Consider the following 19,304-nt stretch of genomic DNA (forward strand, 5'->3'; position numbering starts at 1 on the left):
ACCCAGGTGGAGGATGGTAACTTCAGGCTGAGCACGAGAGTTCTGGAGCACCACCCTGTTACCTCACCAACCAATCAGAAGAAATTCACACACCCTGCAGCCCTCAACCCAAATTTTGCCTATAAAAACTTCTCCCCAAAAACCATCAGGGAGTTCGGGGTTTTTGAACACAAGCCACCTGTTCTCCTCGCTTGGCCCCACAATAAACCTTTCTCTGTTCCAAACTCCGAAACTTCGGTTTATTTGGCCTCACTGTGCGTTGGGCACACGAACTTGCATTTGGTAACAGTATTGGCATCACCTGGGAACTTGGTAGAGCTGCAGAATCTCAGCTCCACCCCTTGATCTACTGAGTCAAATGTGCATTTTAACAAGATCCCCAGGTGATCTGTGTGTTTGAGAAGCACTGCTGGAGAAGGTCAGAAGAAAGAGGAATCATAGCCCATGGAGAGGATCAGGGCTTCACAAAAAACAGTTGTTGAGAGGAACTAAAAGCTCATTCTAAGGTCCATGCTACCTCTTTTAAGAGTCTTTTGGGCTTGACCTTTTAAAATTTCCAATCAACAAAATTTTCCCTGAACAAACTAGTGAGACTCTCTTTGAAAATAAGCGGCTTTGAGAAAAATTTCCATCATCATTCTAGGGGATATTTGTGGTCTCTCTGTAAATTCCCTGGATATTTTCATTCCTATATTGTTTACAGCCTTATCCTTCCACCTTCCATCTACTACCAGTATCACCACTGCTATTTTTGAGAGAAAATATACAGATTACATCTACGTGACACACACTTCATCCTGCATCCCCTCCTGATTCACCTAAAAGGGCCAACTGAATCACCACTCACTCACAACAACATTTCCAATTATTGCTATTCATACCTGGGACCCAGGAATTACAGATCTTAGAGCTGGAAAGACTGCAAGAGTTCAGGGCATTTAGACAGAGTAAGGTCTTATGTATGTCACCACGTTACAGAAGAAGCAGACAGGATTTAGAAAAAAGTAAAAACTTGCCAAAGGTGACCTCACTCATAAGTAGCAGAGTTGGCAGTGCAGGAGAACACTTTTATGTGGATTTTCCTCCAGCATGTTTCCGGGCTCATCATGGGTACACAACAATAACCCACTAGTCTTCATTTCATTCCAATCTTCTCAAATCTCTATGGTTTTCAATTCCTGAAACACCTCCCTCGGGTGGCCCTGCGTCTCACTCCTGCTGCCTGAGCTTCTAAATCTTTCTCTTCCTCCTTGGCACACCTAAATACAGGTGTTCTCAAGCTCTTATCTTAATCCTATTTCCTAAACCCATGGTCTCATTACTTCTCAGCTACTAGCAATGATCTCTAATCTATCCTCCCTTGAAATCAGCCCATGTGCTGCGCTGGCATAAACTCCTCAAAGCAAGCCCAGCTCTCATTTTGTCATCCACGCCACAGGAAAACCTTCAGTGTTATCCCATTGTCTGCCAAATCACTTAGCCTGGCATTTAAGACTTCTTTCATTTGGCCCTTCCATCTTCCTTCTCATCATCTGCTTCATGTAATTTCTTCTCTGCAGGTAGCAGCGCAATTAGGTGTTAAGGTTGTCTGCTTGGCAATCAGACACCCTGGGTTTGAGTCTCAGCTTTACCTCTGTCTAGATGTATGACCCTAGGAAGTTTCTTAACCTCTTTATACCTCACCTGTAAAATGGGAATAAAGATAGTACCTAATAGAGCTATATAAGTTGTAAATATAAAGCACTTAGAAAAATATCTGGCACATGGTAAGGACTCTCTTAGTCTTGTTTTTAATTCTGCTTTTAAAACTAATAAAGTATAAGCTGCCCATACACCAAGGCTTCACTAAAAAACTAACTTCAGGGGACTTCCCTGGTGGTGCAGTGGTTAAGAATCTGCCTGCCAATGCAGGGGACATGGGTTCGAGCCTTGGTCCGGGAAGATCCCATATGCTGCAGAGCAACTAAGCCGGCACGCCACAACTACTGAGCCTGCGCTGTGAGACACAACTACTGAGCCCATGTGCCTAGAGCCCGTGCTCTGCAACAAGAGAAGCCACCACAATGAGAAGCCCGCGCACTGCAACAAAGAGTAGCCCCTGCTCACCATGACTAGAAAAAGCCCGCGCGCAGCAACGAAGACCCAACGCGGCCAAAAATAAATAAATTTATTAAAAAAAAACAAAACTAACTTCATAACATCCTGGTAAAGATACTGAAGAATTCATGACAGTGTACAATAAGAGCCACAAAAAAAAAAAAAGAAAGAAAATTAAGCTTCCATTACTACGCTATAATTTCTCCACATTTATTTAAACATTTCAAAGTATCTGTGATAGGAAGGCTTACCCATCTGCTTCTAAATGTAAAACAAAAGGCATTCAAGATAATAGTAATTCATTAGCAAAACTCATCTTAGACCCTATTTCTGGCTATAGAAGCCATACCTTTCTATGCTTTTCATAATAAAACTGCTCTGAGTCCTAGTAAAACCAAACAACCTAGGTTTGTAATCAGCATATCAAATTTACGTCTTGAAGCAAGAAAGAAAATCAAGAACTTTACAAATAATCTGAGTTGGCAAATAGTTTTCACCTTACACTCTGATTTGGATCCATTAAAACGTTGAGAAGGATTCAAATATGGTGCTCTAGGCTCAGAAGCAAATGCCAGGGTCAGTCAGCAACATCTAACAAGGTAAGGATGAAGAGTTGAATACCTGTTAGCCCTAGACTAGAGAATGGAGGAAGAAGAAAAAACAGCGCAACAGATGGCAATACAACTAGGTTAAATTTTCTGAACACTTATATGACGAAACTCTTCTAAATGCTCTTGGTATATAATTCTTTTAATCCTCAAAAACATCCCTTAAGAAAGGTCATTCCTATCATACAGATGAAGACACTAAAGCACAGAGAAGTTAGAATGTACCCAAGGATACCCAAGTAGTAAGCGATGGAGCTGGGATTTGAACCCAGGCACATAGCAGAACCCATGCTCTTCACCATTAGGCTATAAGGACTCAAAATATTTCCATATTCTTGATGCAAGGAGATGTATAGATTGACAGGAAAGGCAGTTCCAGAAATCTCCAAGATGATTATAGCCCAGATTTCCTTCAATTAAGATGTTTCTGGCAGTGAGAAACCTGAAGATCCAGCCCTACCTTCAGCCCACGTTCACGGTGCTCAAAAGTTCTGCAAGACCAGTGCCTCGGGACACTAGGGAAGGACTTTGAATCCACTCATAATCTTGGTATGAACAATGAAGAGCTCAAGAGATTCCCAAGGACTAAATCCCAAAACCACTGTAAATGCCCAGATGTACCAATAGTACTAAAGCATAATACTGTAAGTCAATAAGTGTCCTTCATAAAATGATTTCCAAACAAAGCAGTAACATAACAAATTTGCTAGTAGAATGATTGTTCTCTGATGAACCTCAACAAATCAGAAAGGCTATGGATTCATGGGTAAAATATGGAGCTAATTCCTAGAAGACATTTGAGCTCCAGAGCTTTCTCAGAATGAATTTATAAACAGGTGTAAATTTGTACATGGGATTCCAGGCATAGTAAGGAGAATATACACACAAATTATAGTAAGGTACTTCAATGAAATTATTATTAATTGTAGCATTAAAGACAGAGAGGGAACTAGAGTTCATTCTAACACAGCTGGTTAACAGCACTTACTACAATAGTTGCGATGCATGTAATATTCTAGTTGTAACTTCAGTTTACTTACTCTTTCACTTCCATGTTGGTTTAGAACAGTCCCAAAAAGGCCCATTTAGACTGAGAATAAAAATAATAATTAAAACTTTCATAGCTCAATTTTGGGATATGCTAAAGAGTCACTGGTTACCTAATATGTAGTTTCATAGGCCCTCTGGCCAGCTGTTAAGCTAGTAAGAGATAAATTAACAGGCAGCTGTATACAAAGAAGGAGAGGGTAAAGTCACCTGCCAGAGGGAAACACTGTATAAAAATATTTCAAGTGTTCCAACTTAACAGCTAGGAAGTCTGAGAAGACAGTCCTGTTGCCTTTGCTTACCTACTCTTTTAGGGGTCTGTTCCCAAAGGCCCTCTGTCCCCTGAGGATGTAGAATGTGGTAAGGGTGCCGGAGGCCCAGGAGGCCGCTGCTAAATTGTCGGAGCCTCTGCACTAGAAATTATCCAAGACAAAAGGTCGTGCTGCTTCTTCACTTGTAAGTGCTGAAATAAAACACAAAGGTAGCATGCTTATAAGGATGGTTTGGCTACCGGAGAAAAATCTTAAGCCATTAAAAAAATTTTTGAATGAAAATACTACTTATGTAAAGTCACTACTGGCCTCTCCCAAAATGCTCTGCAGGATGATGTAATTACCAAAAACAAAACAAAAAAAATCCAACAGCAAAACCGGCTGCATATATTACATGACTGTAGCCCATGACTGGTTATCCACGGGATCCAGCTTAGTCTCCTTGAAAAAAATAACATATCCAGCTCAATTAATCCAGAGCAACCCGGTAATGAAAGAACCATCTGTCTTCTTTTTCAGCTTCTCTCCACACGTACACACAGCTTTATTGTTCAATGCAGAGGTGAGAGAAGGAGGAGCTGCTGGAAAACCTGAAGAAGAAGAAGAGGAGGGAGGGAGACAGGAGAATGTGGAGGAGGTCAAGAAGAACAAAAATATCCAGAAGGAAGTGAGGGGAAAGGAAGCGTGGGAAGTTAGAACAGCAACTACTTTAACAATGTGCCATGGGCCACTTTCTCCAAAAACTTTTGAAAAAAAAATCTGAAATGCTCCTGCTATAGCTTTTCTTACACAAGACTAAATAACCCTGATACAAAAACAAACAAAACAAATAAAACTGCATGCTCTGTATTTCTTGGGTTAGTAGAAAGTGTCATTTTAAAAAAAATTTTTAGGAAACAAATATCAAAAAACAAAACCAACAAAAATATGGCAAATATTTTATTTCAGAACTCACTGATGAACTGATGTCCTACAATAAGAAGGCGATTATGCTTAATTATGAAAATCATAGAGTAACATGAAAAAATATTTAGATTCTACCAAGTGAAGAAAGTTTTAAAAAGCTGAGTACATTAAGATTATTTCCACGTGTTAGATGTATGTGTGGTAACACATTACTGAAAGACAGAGAAAAAAGAAATCAGTTGATGTGCTGAATTGTGGATTACAGGGGACTTTTTTTCTTAAAAGTTTAAAATTTATGGAGAAATAGAAAATGCTGATTTTCATATATCTCTATATGCATTTCACTTTTGAAGTGCTAAGCAGTTGGTGCATTTAGAAATGAGAAGAAAGGCAAAGCGGTGCTCTTTAGTGGCAATTATTATAATAGAAGTCTCCACCACGAGACAGAATTTTGAACCTAAGGAAATTACGGGTAATGATAAAGTTGAGCCTCAAAATCATTCTCCCTAAATGTATAGAAAGTACAACTCCTGGGTTCCTATGATCTTCAACCTACTACTAGTTACTACCAGCTGGAGTAAAGGAGCAATCACAAATTTGAAATAGAAACGTTAGTAAAGAAACCCCAAACAACGTCACACCAGGAACAGCTAGAGAGATGGGGATTTAGTTACACCTGGAGAAGCTTAAATCAAGGAAGGAAAACAAAAATGGCTATTCTCATGTCTGTATGGCTTTCATGAAAAAGAGGCATTAGCCTGGTACTGAATGCTATGGGGAGTTAAGCCAAGGCCAGTGAATGCAATATTCAAGGACTTAGCTTTGAGCTCCGCAGGGAAGAACTTGCTTAGGTTGCCTAAAGATAATACAGGTTCCATTGCTGGATAATGAGTCACTTGTTACTAAAGATACTCTGTTTTAAAAACCACTTGGAGAAAAATTAATTAATTTAAAAAAATAAAAAATAAAAACCACTTGGGAGGGCTTTGGATAGTAGTGCTTAATAAACTTTAATGTCCATTAACATCACCTGAGCATCTTGTTAAAATGTAGATCCTTATTCGGTAGGGCAGGTGGGGCCTAAGAATCTGTATTTCTAGCAAGTTCCCAGGTGGTGCCAATGTTGATGTAGCTTGGTTACAAGCATTATAATGTTATTTAAACCAGTGTTTCCCAAAGTGCAGTCTTCTAACCATATGGCTTCAAAAGTACTCCAACCCTGATTTGGGGGCAGATGATTAATAAATAGGTAAAGTAGTTATTAGCAGAATTTTGCAGGCACACACCTTCAAATTAAAAAAAAAAAAAAAAAAGGGTGTATGGTGGTATCCAGTACCACCCAGGTGATACTCTTGAACAATAACTAATCTTGTACAATTTTAAAGAATACATGTTTCATTTCAATTAAAAAAGGATTTTAAAATGATGCTTTTACTCCAAGTTTGGTAAATAACTGAAACCAAATAAGCGTGTCCTGATGAATGAATGAATGAATGAATGAGTATATGCTCAGCATTAAAAATGCAGTTACTTATGATTTCAGTGTACAATAGTTAACAGAGAAGTAGGATAAGACAAAATATGGCTATAAAGTAATTTTTCCCAGTGATTTGTGTTACAAAATCATTTGCCTCCAAAGGTGGCGGCGGTAGACTCCTAAGGCTACATTTGTAGTCTTCTTTTTCAATGCAGGGCCTTGCATTATTTTCCTAGCCCTGAAATTTCACCTCCCCACCACCCTATCTGGGTCAAAAAATTCTTTCAATGCTTTGAAAGTTTCTTTCTTGTTCATATTTTGCTCAGCTCCCTACTTATCTCATAAATTTGGGCTTTTAATCAGTTCAAACTTCTGTGTGATGTCTTTCCTGGGGAAATATGCTAATATCTGAACACACAGACCTTCCTCAAATTTTAAAGCCTTCTTAGGTTTCTCTCCCAGAGTAAATAAACCCACAACTAAGAAGGAACCAGTTTCCTGTCTTTCCTCCTACTCTGTAAGTTCCCCTTCCAAAGGGTTTACTGTTTTACAGTTTGCTTAAAAGTTATAAGTAACATTCCATCTGACTTACAAAAGCCCTTTTTTTCAAGCTACTTATTACATCAGTTTATTCTGAAAGAACCTAGCTTATTCTGCTCCTTGAGAAGTATCATTTCCTGTTTGTTAATTCCTCTTTTTGCTACTTTTAAAAGAAAAAGGTGAGTTAGCTTGAGGGTAAACGATCAGAAGAGCATGTATCAAATCTTAAGATTAAAGTGTTGGAAATGTTCCTGCTTTCCACAGTAAATGAAAGTATGTGATGATACTTATGTTACTATCCATCAGATGACCCTCCAAAGTCAAATTACAAATATGATGCGAATCTTAATTTGGGGTATCTTATTATTATTATTACAAATAAACCAGTACATGTGATACATATTTTTTTATTAAATCACATAGTCCTAGATTTAGTTTCAAATACTAGCTAAATTAATCCTCTAGGCAAAGGGAGTCAATTCATTTCCTAGTAAAATTAACTCCGAAAGTTTTTACCTCTACTATAACTTTGCTGATTTAGTCAATAATTAATTTCCTAATGCCAGCCCTTGTCGTAGGCACTGAAGATACAGAAGTGAAGAAAAACAGTCTACAATCCAGGAGAGAAGCAGAAATTAGCAAGTAGTTGTTATTACTATTAAGTAATATTACTTAGAGTTATTACTATATAAGTAAGTATTAAATTACATTTGTGGTCTGACAAGAAACTGACCCAGGTGGGGAAGGACAGGGAGCTTCTCAGAGGAATTTGAGAAAATTCACAGAGAACTCCTCTGAGAAGGAGTTAACCAGAAGAAATCAGGGTGGAAATGAAAAGCATCCCAGGCAGAGGAAACAGCATTTGCGAAGATTCTGAAGTGAAAATGAAAACAGTTCACCGGAAGAATTGAGGTTGCCGATAATAGGAGTAAGCATGAAAATGATAAGAGCTAATCCTTGTTGCATGCCTACTACATGCATGAACTCATAGAACCCTCACAACAGTGCTGAGATGGGCCTGTTATTCTAATTCTGTAAATGAGGAAACTGAGAGGCTTAGAGAAGTTAACTTGTCCAAGGTCTCAAAGTTAGGTATCAAGCCAGGGATTGGGCTAGGCAGTTGGCTGCCAGGCTCTTTGTTCTGAATCTGTAAGCTATTCTAGCTTTCCAGGAGCCAGATCAACTTGGAGCTTTCCTCATCTTCAAGATTCATTCTGTCAATTTTCATTTTTCACAGAATAATATTGTGAAATATAGACGTATTGGAAGAGCCTCAGTCTCATTCCCAGAGTCTTGATAAATGTATGGCTCCTAGGTTGGAATCTATTTCATTAGGAAATATTACATGGAATTTTTTCATTACAAAAATGTTAACAGGGACTTCCCTGGTGGCGCAGCGGTTAAGAGCCCGTACTCCCAATGCAGGGGGCCCAGGTTCAATCCCTGGTCAGGGAACTAGATCCCACATGCATGCCTCAACTAAGAGTTTGCATGCCACAACTAAGGAGCAGGTGAGCCACAACTAAGGAGCAGGTGAGCCACAACTAAGACACAGCGCAACCAAATAAATCAATAAATAAATATTTTTTAAAAAAAAAAACCCGTTAACAGAAGTCCAAATGTTAATATAACAAATGCCCATTAACCCATTAACCAAAATAACCATATCTTCTCAGGGATTTTTTTTTAATGGAGATTTATGTTCCCCTCCTTACCATGTTCCTCTTCTCTGAGAGGCAACCACTATTACAAATTTATCTACTTTTTATTCACACACGTGTACACACCCACATGCATTCATAAACATTATGTGGTATATAATATTGTTTAAAGTAATGTTTAACATTGACATAACAAATACATACTATTCTGAAATTTGCGTTTTTTCACTCTACACTTTTGGTTTTGAGGTCCATCCATATTGATGCATAAAGGTTTTGTTCATTCTTTTTAAGTTCTGTAGCGTATCCTATCAACCAAATATATCACAAAGCTTTTCATTCCCTACCAGCAGACATTTAGATTGTTTTCAGAGAACTGCTAATCTAAATGTCATTTTGGAGCAAAATCTTCTTTTTTTTCCAATCTAGAAAAAACAGTTTACTAAGACAGTGAATCTTACAAATTGCTAGAAATACTTTAAAACTGAAATTTCACTTTTGCATAGTCTTTTTTCTAAAACATAAACTTTGATCATTCAAGTTGTTTAAAAATACGTAGATGTTTAAAATACCACGACCCTCTGAAAACGGAAAGTTAATAGTATTTTAAATAAGAAACTACATTTCTAGGTAAGGTGAATCTATAATCATCCTGCTGAAAACAAAACACACTGAAGAAAAAGTGGATGCTGAAAATAGCCTTCTTACAATTACTTTCTTTTTCTGATAACCACACTGACAGAAAAGTTAGAGCATTTGAGCGAGTAGATAAACAAACCAAAGGTTTCTCTGGAATGCTTTGTTCAGTGTTTTGGCCAGAAAATAATCCAAGGTACAACCCCACAGAAAGATAACCAAATTTCTCTTTAGAACTGAGGGACTGGCAAGTGCCTACTACAAGCCAGAGTCAATGTTGAATAAAGTGGACAATTAAGCACAACAATGAAATGCCAGGTCTTTCACCCTGAAGTCTTTAGACCCATAAACAGTGTGACTATACACAATGATCTATTTACATTAGTGAAAATTCTTAGCTCAAGGACATTGTAACAAGGTTTATCATCCAGCATAGACTGAAGTCAAGTCTACAAATAAGTGAAGACTTGTCTATGGGTTTCCTATCCCTTTAGCATCATTTTCTATAAAGAAGAATCTGAGAAAACCTCAAAAGGCAGATGTTTTAAAATATGGATAAGTGTTTACTAATGGCTGCATTCTTTACACTATAAAACAACCTAGTCTCGGGAATTCCCTGGCAGTCCAGTGGTTAGGACTTGGCGCTTTCCCTGCCAAGACCGGGGTTCAGTCCCTGGTTGGGGAACTAAGATCCTGCAAGGCACAGCTCGGCCAAAAACAAAACAAAGCAAAACAAAACCTAGTCTAGAAGGAGCAAAGGAAATTTGAATAAGAGCATTGTCTCTGAAGGGAGGGGGAAGAAACATCTCTTCTCCTAGCAGATTTCCAAAGAAGTGTACACCATCCCCAAGAAGGTGAATAAAAAAAAAGAAATCTGGGTTTCCATTGAAAGAAGTAACTCCAGCGCACTGGGGATCACAATGGAGTTAGACTGTTGGACTCCATGGTCACAATTAGCCAAATGTTTCAGCACATTCCACAGGAGAGAGTCAAGGAGATATCACTTCTTCTACATCCCTGGTCTCCAGCCCAATAAAACCCCCTGGGCTTAGGAAAACCTACCCAGGCTTCAGGAGGCAGCTCTGAACTCCACTGAAAATCATCCTAGCAGTAGTTCAGTGAAATAACGGGCCAAGCAAATGGAGCAGCTCCATCATCCACTTGCCCGTCTGTCCATCCATCCATCCAACACAGATACGTAGTACCCATCCGTCACATGGCACAAGATCTCAAGGAACAAGGACTGTCTGAGCTGACAACATAGATGCTCTCAAGGCAAGTCCATAAAAACATAGACGATTAAACATACCGAACATAACATTTTGCCTCATTCTAACCTCTTAACTGTCGTTTCAAAGTGTACTCTCTTATTATTTTTCAATTAAATAATATGTATATTATAGAGAATACACAGAGAGAAGCCTAAAACATGCAACTTTTTTGCATTCTCCCTCAAAGGGCAAAATATATTGTATGAACAGCCGAAATTAGAGGTTGAGAGATTCTTAGCAAGAGAATAAGGAATCACATTGGCAATAGGCCAGGAACCAAAAGTTGAAATGCTTCAACTTTTGAAACTTCCCCATGTTTGTGATATTTTAAAATGTCTAGAGACTTCCCCAGTAGTTACTAGCAGTAAGCAATGGCTTCTGAACAGAAAGCAGGGGCAGTTAAAAGGCACATGCACTCTGTAACCACCCTAGGCTATAGACATATAAGGTGAAGGGAGAGTCTGTGCTAAGAGCATTTAAGACAAAAGCCACCAGAATCCCTAGGTGCTGAAGCAACAGTACAAAAGAACAAAGGAAGTGGCCAGAGTCTATGAAGTCACCCTGGGGACTTAACAACAGTCTGATCCTTATCATTCCCCTCACACCAGAAACTCAGCCCAGAATAAGAAATCGATAAGTTACTGTCAGGCAGTCTAAAACCAATCCTTTGCCGAAGAAAAAAATACTCCATCATCTAATATGCTCTGCCTAGTTCGTTATTACTAACTAAAGACTAATTGTTGGGCTGCTTTTTGATCTGAGGGCTTTTTTATTTTCTGAAATGAGAACCGGCCTTTGATATGCGTAAGTACAACAAAATGAAACCTTTATTTACAGCATGCCATACTATTGGAAATAGGGATTTCATTTAAAGAATAAAGTTCTTTTTGTTTCCTATCAAAGATGACTCTGGATCAGAGGAACTGGGGACAACTAGGCGGAGGAGGTGGCTCAGTCTGGGTCTGGGAGGATGGATTAAGGACACCTCAGCAGAGACCCAGATAGGCAGTGGTGGGAAAGCAGAGAGGGCTGATTTACAAAGCTTGGTCTGGGGTGCGTCAGGAAACCAAACTGATTCAGTCTGAAAATACGAGGGGAGAGCAGAGTGAAGAAATAACGAAAAAGCCATACAATAGTAATGAAACCTTGTCTTCCACAACACAGACATGGAACAACCAGGGGCAAGACAGGGCACTCTGTGAGCTAAGTCCAGGCAGGAGCAGCTTCGAAAGGGTGTAGCCAGGGCAATTCCAGAACCAAGGATCAGGTGCACTCTGGGGGACAGAGAGAAGTGGGGTCAGAGCACCAGGCCCCCCCGCAGACCCTCTGCATTCATTTTCTAGGGATGCAACAACAAAGTACCACAAACAGGGTGGCTTACAATAACAGAAGTGTATTATCTCACAGTTCTGGAGGCGAGAAGTCCAGAATCCAAGTGTTGGCAGGGCCATGCTCCCTCTGAAACCTGTAGGGGAGAAACCTTCCTTGCCTCTTTCTAGTTTCTGGTGGTTTGCTAGCATTCCTTGGCATTCCCTGACTTATAGATCATCACTCCAATCCACTGCCTTCACATAGTGCTCTCTCTGTGTCTCTGTCTTCACACAGATGCTTCTTATAAGGACACCAATCACACTGGACTAGGGGTCCATCCTACTCCAGCATGACCTCATCTTAACTAGTTACATCTGCAATGACCCTATTTTCGAATGAGTTCACATTCTGAGGTACTGGGAGTTAGAACTTCAACGTGTCTTTTTAGGGAGACACAGTTTTCAACCTATAGCACCCTTCCTGATGCCTAGTCCTTACTCTCAGCCAGAGGGACCCTGATGCTCTAGAGCCATTCAGAATACCTGGGCGTTAATTCAAATGAAAAGGAAAGAGAAAAAAAAAAATCACCCTATGGTGGTGAAAGTCAGAATGGTGGTTACATTCAAGGAGGGGAGCAGTGACTGTGTGGGAGCACATGGTACACTGCTGGAGGGCAGGTAATGTTCCAGCTCTTCATCCAGAGGCATGTTGCGTGGGTGTGTTCACTGCGAGGAAACGTATCAAACTATACTTTTACATGGTTTGTGTATTCCTCTGTGTGTCCAATATATTTCCATAAGAACTTTACTTTAAAAAAAAAAAGAGGGACTTCCCTGGTGGAACAGTGGTTAAGAATCCGCCTGCCAATGCAGGAGACACAGGTTTGATCCCCGGTCCAGGAAGATCCCACATGCCACAGAGCAACAAAGCCCATGCGCCACAACTACTGAGCCTGTGCTCTAGACCCCGAGAGCCACAACTACTGAGCCCATGTGCCACAACTACTGAAGCCATGCGCCTAGAGCCCATGCTCACAAGAGAAGCTGCCGCAATGAGAAGCCCACTCACCGCAACAAAGAGTAGCCCCCGCTCGCCACAATTAGAGAAAGCCCACGCGCAGCAACGAAGACCCAACGCAGCCAAAAATAAATAAATAAAATAAATTTAAGAAAAAAGAGAGAGAGAGAAATTGGAGCTGTCCAAGAAATAGAGGTGTTGGCAGCCTAGGCAGAACCTCAGAAAAAGGCATTACCTGGGAGAAGCCCCAACCCAAGAGTTAGCTACTCAGCTGTGCTGGTTCAGACATTTGAGTGGTCAGTTTACCTGAGATGTTCAACTCCCAGAAGCTGGTGTCTAAATGGAAATGCCAAAGTAATTCACTTATAATGAGAAAAATATAAGAGCCAAGGAGTACATATATTTAAACTGGAAGATTGACAACTTCTAGAGGCAAATCCCTGGGTGATAAGAAAAGTTGTTTGATAACCACAGACCTATATAATAAGGATACATTCTTCCCTCAGTAGTGCTGGAAAGGCAGTAAGACACTTTTTGATCTGCCCTCTGTTTTCCTAGCCTGCTTGCGGACCTCTCCCACACATTCCATTTTCAGGCTAATTACACCTCAAGTAAATTCCAGTGTTTTTTTGTTTCTTTCCCATCTAATTTTCCTCTGGGAATTTTACACTCTTACGATTAGGGAGTTTTCGGTCCTATTGCTTAATTCCTAAGCAAGAGAAATCAACACCAAAAGACAGAGTTAAAATACACTGGACACCACTCAGACTTGGTAGAAAACATATTTCTGTAATAAAAACACATAAGATTTTCTAGAATTAAATAAAATTCAGACATTTAACATCAGCCATTGCATAAGCTCTAAATAACATATTGATGTATCAAAAACTAACTGATGGGGCTTCCCTGGTGGTGCAGTGGTTAAAAATCCGGCTGCCAATGCAGGGGACACAGGTTCTAGCCCTGGTCCAGGAAGATTCCACATGCTATGGAGCAACTAAGCCCATGCACCACAACTACTGAGCCTGCGCTCTAGAGCCCGCGAGCCACAACTACTGAAGCCCACACACCTAGAGCCCGTGCTCCGCAACAAGAGAAGCCACCACAATGAGAAGACTGCGCACTGCTATGAAGACCCAACACAGCCAAAAATAAATAAAATAAAATAAATTAATTTTTAAAAAAACCAAACTGCATGTTGCCTTAAAAATGGGAGCGGGGAGGAGGAGAGGGGTAAAAAAAAGGAGTGGAGGGGGGGAAAGGAAGCCAAGCATTAACTGCAATGCAAACAAAGAAATAAAAATATTGATCAAATTGTACATACAAATTATCAATCACATAATTATAGAAGCCGAAGCTGTGGCTTTCTTGGGTGTGAAATGTATTAGGGAGGTACTGAAAGTTTCAAGGCTACTAATTTGTAATGGTCCTCTGGTCGGTTCTTGGATGGCTCTGTCCTATTGAAGTCCCTCTCTACTCTCAACTTTCATATAGAAACCCAGGCTTCAGAAGTCTCAAATGATACTTCACAATTTTTTTTTTTTTTTTTTTTTTTTTGCTGCACTGCGCGTGCCTTGCAGGATCTCAGTTCCCCAACCAGGGACTGAACCTGGGCCATGGAAGTGAAAGCCTGGAATCCTAACCACTAGGCCACCAGGGAACTCCCTCACATATCTATCTTTCAAACACTTAAGTTATTAAAAATGAGAGCTCTAATATCAATTATATATTACAGGTAACTAATGTTTTCATCATTTTCTTATGAAAACAGCAAATGGAAGAGATGTATTCCATGCCACATGTAAAATTCAAGTGCAACTTTAGAAGCAATGTGCAGAATTTGACTGTTATAACTTGTTATATATAAATTTGTTAAAATTGTCTATGTAGACCTACCCAAGTGCATATCCTTATAGGGAGATGTAAACATATAGGCCATAGGTCTCTGAGTCTGATTTAGCTGAGCCCTACATTCTCTCCTGCATCATCTCCCAAAATGCTTGATTTTGAACATTATGCTCTATGAGCACGAAACTCTGCACAGTTCTCCATCCTACTCAATACTGTTTCATGTCTCAGTGCCTTTGATCATGCTGTTCCTGCTGCCCGGATTTTTCCCTCCCATCCTTTGCCCTCCCTGCCATAAACTGGAATGGTCTAGTGGGATTCTGCTCTTCAAGGAAGACTTCCTTTTCTACCTTTACCCTGTGTTTGGATGATAGAGGAGCTTCTAAGAAAGAAAGCATATGTAAAGCTGTTTCAAGAATACAGAAACTGGGGCTTCCCTGGTGGCACAGTGGTTGAGAATCCGCCTGCCAATTCAGGGGACACAGGCTCGAGCCCTCGTCCGGGAAGATCCCACATGCCGCAGAGCAACTAAGCCCATGAGCCACAACTACTGAGCCTGCGCTCTAGAGCCCGCGAGGCACAACTACTAAAGCCTGCGGTCCGCAGCTACTGAAGCCCATGCACCTAGAGCCCGTGCTCCGCAACAAGAGAAGCCACCACAATGAGACGCCCGTGCACCACAACAAAGAGTAGCCCCCGCTCGCGGCAACTAAAGAAAGCCCGAGCCAATCAACGACGACCCAACACAGCCAAAAATAAATAAATTAATTAATTTAAAAAAAAAAAAGAAGTGATCTAAAGGAGTTGTCCTCCAATATCATTCTTTAAAAAAAAAAAAAGAATACAGAAACTATAACTATCATATTTTTTATACTATAGAAAAAGATGAAAAGATGTTAATTTTTTTTTTTTAATTTTTTTTATTTATTTTTGGCTGCGTTGTGTCTTTGTTGCTGCGCGCGGGCTTTCTCTAGTTGCTGCGAGCGGGGGCTACTCTTCCTTGTGGTGTGCGGGCTTCTCATTGCGGTGGCTTTTCTTGTTGCGGAGCACGGGCTCTAGGCACGTGGGCTTCAGTAGTTGTGGCGCATGGGCTTAGTTGCTCCGCGGCATGTGGGATCTTCCCGGACCAGGGCTCGAACCCGTGTACCCTGCATTGGCAGGCAGATTCTTAACCACTGTGCCACCAGGGAAGCCCAAGATGTTAATTTTTTAATGGACATCTGAATAGAGTAGTTTTTACTTCTTAACCCTAGTTTATTCTGAAAAACTCACAGTGCTATTCAACCAACAGATTTTCATCCCCCATCTTCACCTGAAGCCCGTGTGTTTTGTGTGTGTGTGTGTGTGTATGTGTGTGTGTACGCACACACACACACACACTGTATCCCTCCACTGCATGCCCATGGATCTCTATGTTGTAAATAGCACTGTGCCTGGCACATGATAGGTGCCCAAATATTTGTTGCTGTTCACTGAAAAATAATTAAAGAAATACAACATGAGTAGATTAATAGAGTCCAAAGTGAAGTCAGGGTCTAAGAGGACACAGACTGGAGAAAAAATTAGAGCTAGAGAAGGCCAAACAGAAAGACTTTCTGGAGAAAGTCAAATTTTAACTATTCGAGGAAGAACAGCTATAATAATAGAGTTATAATAATAATAATAATGTAACAACATTGATTAAATGTTTGATATTTGGCAGGCACTATGCTGAACTATTTATACGTGTTTTCTTTCTAATTATCATAACTGTGATGTGGGCATTTTTTCAAGTTTACAGATAAAGAAAGTGATGCTCCCAGAAGTTAGGCAATGCGTTCAGAGTCGTGCAGCTGTTGGCCATGAAGCTGGGAAACGAAGGCAGGTCATCACCGGGCTTGGATGGGGGAGGGGGAGTGTGGAGTGGAAGGAGAAAGGCACTAAGCGTCAAAGGACCCTTGCAAGCTGCAGCGCCAGGAGGCTTGCAGTGACTGCAGTGCAAATGGAAGAGTGAAAAGAAAGTTAGCAACAGGAGATGGCAGAAAACTTCAAAGACCTGTGGGAGAAATTCTCTGGATTTTTTGAGCAGAAAAAAATTTCCATAATAAAAACCATGCTTGAGGAATGCTATGATAAAAGGTGCGTGGACAGGAATATTGGTGGTCATAGGTGGAGAACTTGGGTAGAAGCTTTTTATAAGAATATGATCATGTTACTTATGGTTAAAGCAGAAGAGCCCTACACACCGATTCTGTAAAAATAGTGGGGGGGGTTTTGTTTTTGTTTTTGTTTTGCAATAGGGGGGCCAGTTTTGTCCTCCAAAAAAATTCAGGGCCTGCGAAACATTTACAGGTACTTTATGATCAGAAATTACACATATCCCTTAACATCCTGCTAAAGAAAAAAATCCAATTATTTCTAATTTAATTGTAGCATAGCTGGGATCAAACAAGAGTCATTAGCTAACTTCCTTTGACATTTACTTGAAATATTGGCTCCAAATATCAAAAGTATCTTGACAGCAGTATTCTTCATCTCACAAAGATCATTTACATTTACAACAGAGAGTCCCTTTAACTTGCAGAGTCTGTCAATTAAATTAAATTATAAATTAAATTAGTTGCTGTTGCTGAAAAGCAGTTGAAAATCCAGTTGAAATGCAACTGGATTATCATCTCATTGCTCTTGTCTAAATGCAACTGGATAACCCATTTCTCAATTTTTAAGTGCAGTTTTATAACTTTATATTATCTTTATTATATTATAATAATTATTATATATTACATTATCTAATTTTATATTAGCTGTATAATTATCCCTAAAAAGAAGTCAGGGAATTAAAAAAAAAAATCTGGTCTTTTATTCTTTGGCTCTATGCTGAACATAGAAAATGTACATATTCCCTTACCTTTGCCTCTTCTATCCCTTAATACATGAAGGACTCTTAAATACTAAAGGGTTGCACAGATTTTAATAAAAGCATTTCATCTTATTTTATTTCATTTGTTATACTTTATATTGTATTTTTTATACAGATTTTATTTTATTATTTTAATAAAAGCAACACCTTCTACGGTGCTGGCCTAAATAGTTGCAATAGTATCTTTCCTAAGAAGAAAACTCCTCCAAGCTGTCTGAAGCAGCGGGCTGATAACTTCTCTGCCGACTAAAATATGATGGGGTGTGGGGAGGGAGACTCCATAAAATCAGCTCGAAGACAAGAAGGCTTTGTTTATGTAACAGCATGTCCTTGAATATCTGTATTAACCAGGAAAATGCCCTCTGAAGGCACCGTTCTTTGTGAGAAACGTTGTCACTATGAGTCTCAGCAAGAGCCCACAGCTGGGCCCCTCTCAGTTCCCTCTGCCAGGCAGGGACTCCTCCCAGCTCTGGCAATCTCAATGAGGAGGGCTTTTTATCCCCAGGGCATCTGTGTGTGTCTCCAGTTAGGCAAAATGATACATAACAGAAACCTAAGAAATATCATAATAAGCACTGGAACTCAAGCGGTGCAAATCTCTGCCTACTAAAGGGCATGACATCATGAATGTGAGATGCTGGGCTATTAAAGAGGGATATGATCTCGTTATCCATGCTCTTGGCACACGTATTTCCTCACTAATGTAATCACATACCCAACTAACTGACTAACCCAACTCAAATTATCATAAATTATGAATTATGAAACTGTTCTGAAAGTTTACTGTACACGAAAACAAATTTGAGAATATCCACCTGATAATATTCACATACCGCTCTCTTACGTGTCAGCCTAAGTATACTATATTATTTTCAAAAAGAAGAGTTTCAAAACCAGAAGTTTTAATTAATATAGACTAATCCACAGTAATGAATTCACCTTTCACCTGTCTTCTCCAACGTGTTAAGTTTTTGAGATGACAAATTGATGATACTAATAGTTATAATCCTAAGAGTTATAAAGATGTTACAGCTGAGCCAATATATTCACATTGTGAGTTAATCCATGGCCATCTATAGTGTTCTGGACACCACACCAGGTACCGAGGACACAGGGGCGAACAAGACAAGACATAATCGCTGCCCTCTCAAATAGAAACGTGTTCCAGATTTTACGCCACTACATCAGTCAGAAAGAAACAGCCACGAAAAGCTGAAAGTGAGTTGTGTTATATATGAAATAGTATGTAAATTATACTACATATGTTAAGTATGTAAATTAATAAATGAGCAGGGCATCTGGCTAAATAATCTCAAAAACAATTTTCTCTCTAAAGAGTATACCAAGCTTCCCCAGAGAGTTATGTACTGGCAATAATGAGCTTTCCTGGAATCAAAGGATAACTGATAAAATGCTTCTGTTCATTTCTGATAAACCAGTGCTACTAGGAGATATCGACTTGGACATAAGCTTTCATGATTTAAGTGTTACTCTAAGACTGACAAGATCATCTACAAAGAACAATAGAAATGAAATTTCTAAGGCACAGCATAGTCCCATGGCAACTATTATAAGAGTCCTGCACATTTCCACTGAAACTACCTCTCATATCAGACTGCATAGGCTGGGGAAAGGGAATGGGAGTTCTGGAAAAGGCAAGACCTTCTTGTTACACAGAATATCCCCTTTTGGGACAATCATTGTCTTGCAAAAG

General features: G+C 39.7%; 1 protein-coding gene across 8 annotated transcripts in view; it reads right to left on the reverse strand.

Annotated features, from left to right (window-relative positions):
• The window catches only part of ST3GAL6 (ST3 beta-galactoside alpha-2,3-sialyltransferase 6), a 78,994-nt gene that overhangs the window by 54,388 nt on the left and 5,302 nt on the right, over nucleotides 1-19,304 (reverse strand). For 5 of the 8 annotated variants that reach the window (XR_014263095.1, XM_082460538.1, XM_082460534.1 and 2 more), the window contains exon 2: nucleotides 4,055-4,215. The exons of 2 other annotated variants lie outside the window; for them this stretch is intronic. The gene's annotated coding sequence lies outside the window, so the exon portion shown is untranslated. The remainder of the gene's footprint in view (nucleotides 1-4,054; nucleotides 4,216-19,304) is intronic. One more of the 8 variants, XM_082460535.1, reaches the window with a different exon arrangement.

The sequence above is a fragment of the Balaenoptera physalus genome (assembly GCF_965194825.1).
Source record: "Balaenoptera physalus genome assembly, chromosome: 4".
NCBI lineage: Eukaryota > Metazoa > Chordata > Mammalia > Artiodactyla > Balaenopteridae > Balaenoptera > Balaenoptera physalus.